This window comes from Ostrinia nubilalis, chromosome 10, assembly GCF_963855985.1.
Source record: "Ostrinia nubilalis chromosome 10, ilOstNubi1.1, whole genome shotgun sequence".
NCBI lineage: Eukaryota > Metazoa > Arthropoda > Insecta > Lepidoptera > Crambidae > Ostrinia > Ostrinia nubilalis.
The window spans coordinates 2120428-2128157 of NC_087097.1; positions in this window are offsets into that span (position 1 = coordinate 2120428).

A 7730-nucleotide genomic window follows, 5' to 3' on the forward strand; every position below is an offset into this window, starting at 1 on the left:
CTTGTAAGCTTGTACAAAATCAAGATAAAATAGAAATTATCAATTAACTAAAATGTGACTGTCTTCAATGTAGTTCTTTTAGAACTAAGCAACTTCATGTACCACTATTTTGTTAGATTTAGCCATCAATAATGTTCCCCACTGTATTTTATGCACAACGTGTTTCTCAATGTGTTGTAAAAGTGTTATTTAGGTATAATCCCAATTTATAGTACCTACCTATAGTAAAATAATCATAAAATGTTAAGCATTAAAACTACAATGTTATTGTTTGAACTCTCTAAGTTAGTGTATTCGTGCAATATCTACATTCGTTATGAACATTTTGTGGCAGCATGACGTATCTGGCAACCCAACCACGTATACAGATAAGTTCACCCGACTATGCCTATCAATGGAAGGGAATTGCTATTTCTACTAATCCCACCTTTGAGCGTCTACGTACCCTAATATAGTTCGCAGTGGTAGACGCTACACCATATCCGTACTTCATAAGTTGTGCGTCGAGTGAAGGCGTCATGAACACTATTATAGATCATATTTTATTGTTTAGTTGTGATATAATACGGCTCGGCTCGTGCCGTTCCAAATCAGTGCAATCTAACTTGGACTGTATGTATATCGTAGTTAGAAATATTAAGTGGCAGTACGATGCATTTAATTTATGTGAGGCGAGTGCCGACCGAATTTGTAATTCAAATCTTTCATTTACACATAAAATAACGTTCGCAGCGACAAAAAGCCGACTATTATACCGCATTACTTGTTCGAATCCATTAAATTGTAAATATGATTAAAATTCATTAAATTCACCGCCATTTTAATGACACAGATAAAAAATTTAGGGCAACTTTTTAGTGCCAGCAAAGAGTTTGATTACAAAGTCGGCCTGCACAGCACTTTAATATTTATAAAGTCAGTTACACATTGGCGATCCTAAGGTTGCTAGTAACTGACTGGTTGAAATGGGAGTGGCAGCAGCGTGATCTCCTCACTGAGTTACTATACAGCCCCTCATGACAACGTCGCTCTCATTTTAGCCAGAATCAGTGTTAGAGTCATAATAATAGTTCATTCGGTCCGAGTTTTTACGACTCCACGGTATTATCAAATTAAAATTAATTAGTTACCTACAGTTGTACATTATTATCATTAACTAAGCCTTTTCGAAAATGTATATGTAGCTAATAAGCTAAGTCGCCTATAAATAACACATCTTTCTTACTAAATCTTAAAGCAAATCACTTAGTTATAAGAAAAAAGTCACGTTATCAATTTTCGTCATAAAATGGGAATTAGGTCCTGAAACAAAAATATGTCGTTAACTAATTATAAATAAATAATGATAAATATTTTACTTACAATTTATTCTAAGGCACAGTATGTAAAGTCCGATAGAATTGATGTTTGGTTTAATTTCAACATCCACTCGATTGTAATAAAAGTGTGAAAATATACGAATTACAGAGTACTTAACGAAAAATTAAGCAAATTATATCAGTTAATTAGTACAACAAATAAGAAGTCGTAGAAACTCGCCACCGAAACGAAATCACTTTTTATTAATTAAAGAAAAAACTATTTATTTCGTTATTTTTTAAGTTTTCGATGATTTTAATTGTTCTCGTTACTTTCCTTGGGAATCTTTATCGATTTAGAGCTAGTAAGTACAATTATCGTGCAGTTTCGACGTACTGCGGGGTCTGAGGCCGGTGACGACAACGCTTAACCAAAACTTCAGTAAGTGAATACTTTTCTAGTGTACAATCCCATTTTTCTATTCTGAACACATTTGTCTCGTCAGTGAACCATAATGAGCTGGTAATATCCGGAATTTACCGGTTCACATCGGTATTTTAAACCACCTAAAACCGGTTATAACCGCCCGGCCCCCGTAAGAAGTAAAGTTGTTGGTTATTCTCCTTTGTGAGTATTCACTATTCCAAAAGTTTCCTGATGTAATTTATTGACTTGAATAAATGAAATTACGCTTCTAAAGTGTACTATTACATATGTAAATATAGGACGAACTAATACCTATTATAATAGTGAATGTTGTAATTTGTATATAAGTAATGAAAATTAAATTTTAAATACATAGATAATTGTGCGTGCATATTTATTTATCCTTATCCTATTCCTTCCTTGTCTATTTCGAAACGTTTTTGTAAGAAGTCGTAAAAATCACACTTTGGGGAATTCCAAGAAGCTGTACAAATTAAGACAAGTCTTCAAAAACTCAACTTTTGCCTTTGAGCGACACGTGTTTTCCTAAAATACAACTTTATTCCCGAATTCGAATACTTTGAAACTTTGTACGCACGTTTTAAAGCAACAAGAAGTAAAGTCTTAAACAGGGAAAATGGTAGAAAAATTGAAAAATACAAATTGTAAAAGTTGTAACTGGTAAGTCCAATGTTTTTGTTTGTCTTTGCCAGTGTGACAAATAAATATTCGGTCAACACATCTTAATTAATTATGAAACTTGCTACAAAAAAAACTATTACGCAATGCAAACACTGAGTAAACTTAGTTACAAGACAAACATAAAAATAATATGGCAAATACGTATAACATCTGACACATAATTTATATTAATGAAAATTAGTTCTTCGAGATGGCACTTATAAAATATTAATATTAACATCTATGCTAAAATGAAACAACAATCTAAAAATTCAATATAAAGTATATAATTACAATAACTCAATAATATACACATTTCAGTAGGGTTGTACATTGTTTATTGGAAATTATTAATGTATAGCACTGATTTAGCTATGTACATAAGTATAGGTTCGTATAAATAGGTTAAACATATAGTACGGTATTAAATACTTTGAGTAGGAGACTTAGAGAGATCGTATTTATGATAAAATAGTGGTAAGACGAAAATGAACAGTCCTCCATGCTTGGGCGATATTTATTTCAAATCAATTCTATTTATTTTCAGCTTACATAGGGCATATCTATTAAAATTACATAAAAACCTGCCAGCAGCATTGTCAGGTTATCACAAAACTAACTTAAACTAGAAATCAGAGCCAAAATACTAAAGAAATTGATCAGTGACCATCGATCATAGAACCAACAAATAATACTGCACCATTGTAATTAAAAACTAGATTAATATAATAAAAAGTTAATGTAAGGACAGGAAATAAACCTAGTTATTTAATTTTTAGCGTTAAGAGTCGCATCTCAAACTAATTTGAAAATTATAAATAACTTGAAAAAATCGAACTGCCTAAGGCGGGAATTGAACCCACGACCTTCCGCTTGCCGGGCGACTGCTCTTCCAACTGAGCTACTTAGACACTGGATGAACCCGTCGTCGTGGGTTCAATTCCCGCCTTAGGCAGTTCGATTTTTTCAAGTTATTTATAAGGAAATAAACCTTTTGCTGTCATATATTCAAAGTTTAAAAAAATATGTAATAATAATATTTAATAACTTACATCTGAGGCGATGACGGCCCAGCAGACTCGAAAGTGCTGGAAATCCGCCGATTTAGAAAAGTATAAGTACATTACTCGTATTAATCGAGGGACATGAAATGGAAAACAAGATTTGGCACTTATGAACGTCAAAAACAAAAAGGAAGCCCTATTCTACTCAAAGTATTCAATACAGGGTTACAGTAGAATCACAGCTGAGGGTTACTGCTAGTACACATGCGCTTTACAGGGACATTATTATTAGTATATTTTGGGAGACTATTTCTTAAAATATAATATGGAAGAATTGAATTAACAAAGTAAAGATAACAACTATGTATCAGATATGAAACAAGAGCGAGTTTTACAGTTGGTTGATATGCCGTCTACTGATAAAAACAATACAAGAGTGTTTCTATTACATCCAATATTAATATGCTGTATTATGTACTGAATGAACGCTACATGAATATATTTTCTTTACAATCTGGCTTAATGTTAAAAGTCATCAAAAGTAGAACACCCAGTCGCCGGTAGCGATGTATTATTATATAATTTATTTATTATTTTACTGCTGAACTTTCTTACTCTATCGGTTACAATTCGCTAAGTTACACAAAAACATTCAATTGTATTTAGGTCTCGCTCGATCAAGTGATTATTCAAATTCCAACTCTGTACTTGCTATACATATGGTAGTGTTTCAATAAATATGTTGTTTAACATTTAGCTTAGATTATTATCAACACCGCCTAACTGACATGAAGGTGACATAGGAATTTGAGTTTTGTTTATTTAACACAAAAACTCAAGTTTGATCAAACTATTTAAATGTTAGATAGGTGGTATTGATTTCACCGTCGTAGAATACGAGTGCAGGAATATTACAATCGTATACTTCAACTGTTCAATTACTATACATTTAGGTAAATAGTGTCCAGTATTGGTCCGGTGAACCATTCGCTATGTCGTTCTACAGCTATAAAATGTAGTTATAATAGAACTTCAAATCCAATATTAAGTACAAATAACCTGCAACATCGCAGTATTGTAACAAATGTGATCTCTAGCACGCTTTTATAAATGCTACTATTATTATAATGGTGCGTCCACACTGGGCGAATATGCTCGCGTGGCAAACTCGACATCCTTTTCTTCTGTTATGTTATTTGTTTGGTGTGCAATAAAGTGTATTTATTATTATTATTATCTTGCTCACTCAAGAGCAGGGTGAGCAGGATGTCGACTTGAGGCTTCCGGCGACTGGGACCGCAATTAACTGGGACCGCGGTCCCAGTCGCCGGATCCGTAAAAAATAATTAATTTTCTTCCGGCAACTGGGACCACTCATAGATAACTTAGAAAAATATATTGTTCAGGCCAAAATCGGTACAGTCATACGAAAAACAATTCTAAATTATTTATATGAATTATCATTGACTCGTTCTAGACATGATTTTATACTATGCGCTAAGCAATAAGAAGATTAAGCTAGGCCATTTTTAATATATTAATACTTTAAAGCATTTTCTACCAGTAAATTATTATTTACTGAATTTCATTTATGTAGTACAACATATTTTAATGCTTATTATTTTTCCCCTTAGAATCTACTATAAATCCACTATAAATCTACTATAAGTACTATAAATCAAACGACTGATTTTTTTATTAAATCAGTATAACCAAGCTATGGCGTTTAATTTTTTCCCCAGACACTTATTCATGAATGTACAAATATTTCAAATAATACAATGTATTTTATCTTTTCTTTCAAGCGGTATGAGATGGTATGAGTATGAGACAAAAAAATAATAATAAAAGTATTCATATGGACAATTATTATTAATCCCGCGCGGTATAATTTTTGACTAAAGCTTCGTCGATTTAAAGGACAAGTAGCCCTTTTTAAATAAATATTTTATATTAATAAATGATGTTTTTAAATTAAAAAGGATTTTTCTTCAATTATTTCACCTAAAAATTTTTCGTGTGACTGTACATTTTTTATTTCAGTTATCATTTACGAGTGGTCCCAGTTGACGGAAGAATATTATTTAATTTTTAAGGATCCGGCGACTGGGACCGCGGTCCCAGTTAATTGCGGTCCCAGTCGCCGGAAGCCTCGTCGACTTTGCCGCGCGAGCATATTCGCCCAGTGTGGACGCACTATAAGACTGCAGCCAGCCATTTAAGATATAACTAGGTAAATATAAATTAATGGAATTTTTGGGAAGATGGAAACCCAATTATTATGAATGCTCTCTTAGTATTTAACACCGATGTATTCTACCTGGGCCCTGGCTCCAGTCTCGATAGTCAATCTTTCATTAATTAAAAATAATAATATACTGCCGCCTCAATGAAAAAGGGCACAACTATATTTTTTCGCAAAACCAAGTTTGACGATTTTGTGTTCAGAAATAAGGTTAGGAAAGGTGCAACTCAATTTTATGTTTGATTTCACTGTAAATCTGAAACTAATAAACTTAAATTTTCACAAGTTTATGAATTCGTCGCTACTGAAGGTTAATTTTTTTTCACACTTACATGTAACAAGAACACCGTTTCTCGAAATTTACAAAATCTTAGATTATGCATTTTTGCATTATGATGGCAGTACATTGGGCACAATCATTGCACCAACATTTACTAACGTCTTATTGCCAAGTCGATCTCAACGTAATACATTACAAATTATAGGAACATAATACATAAATAGGCGAGTCATCAACACCGCATTAGGTCGTACATTATGTAAATACAAATAGCCACTTAAGAACCAAGATGCACAGTAAATTATATTGTACTAAACGTGTAAGAAAAGTGTAGGTATAGACGGGTCTCCACAGCGTGTTTTTCCCTACACATTCAACAAAATTGTCGACACAAAACATTGTTTCACCATGTACACACGGCCACAGTGTTAACTATCCATTTCCGTGTTTGCTCTCGCTCTCATCAAATGGTGATTCTTTGCGATAGAACGAGACGACATGACCGGCAATGGGCAGTTAACACTGTTGCCGATAGTACATGTTTTCCACCGGGAATGGAGAGCAAAAACATTGTTGATGCAAACAAAAATGTGTAGTGGAACAATGTTATGTAAATAAAATGTGTGAGTCTCGTAAATGAACTGACGATTGACGTGTTTAGATCTAGTCCCATCGGAGAACAGGGTGGAATTTTGGACGGTGCCGTAATAGTAGGTACTTTCACCGTTGTGGCTAAAATCTTGACTTTAACTTTTGCAGACACACTGTCTTGATATAAAATATGTAAAATTTTTTTTTTTATTCGGCTGTACATTTTGATTTAGCATAATATAGACTTTGACCGGACCGCATTGAGTGTGGCAAATTATGTTATTTCTAATCACAAAACATCGCTGTTATGTACACAATCAGGACCGTAAGAATTGAAAATATGTAATGATTTTTAAACATACGTCATCTTCATATAAAAAGAAGTGTAAATGTACTTGACCTTGGCTGGACACGCTACCGCATCTCTAAATCCGATGTTTCAACCAAAACCCGTATAATGCAGTTGACCAATCATTCGGAACACCAATTTAAACTAACTCTACGAGATCGTCAGTTACATTTTAACTACCTTTGGACAGATAAAGTTATCTTACTAAAGTAACACAATTTTTAAATTTTACGTATTTTCAAAATATCTTACTTTATAATAACATAGGGAGCCTTAGGAATAACAAGTATAGCAACAAATGTTAAGTTGTATAGATTCGAAACGACATTTCAGGCCGAGATAAAAGCTTTAGGGCTGATTTTTCAATCGTTGGATAACTTTCATCTGAAGAATAAGTTTGGTATATTGACAGTTTCAGTATGGGAAATATGTCAAAATGACAAGTTTATTATCCAGTTAAAAGTTAGGTCATGATTGAAAAATCAGCCCTTAATGGAATAAAAATAATTTATCAAAGCATTTCTATGAAGAGTTTCCATTAAGACTTAATAATATAGATCTCCCGTTTCCCACTAATACTCAATTTGACTAAATAATTACATTGAATGATCGATCAACCGCGAACATCAAATTAGGTCACCTCGACAATCGCATATAAACTCTATCACTTCGTAATAAGGATCTCACTCGTATATCAATACTAAGTCACATTATCATATAACGTTGAATAAATATAAAGGGTCGCTAATGTATAAGTATTAACTATTTTTTAGTCTTCTGTTGGCGGACGCCTATACTGTCGATGAGATCTGAAAAACAAATGTAAATGTTTAAAAATAGTTTTAAATGTCAAAA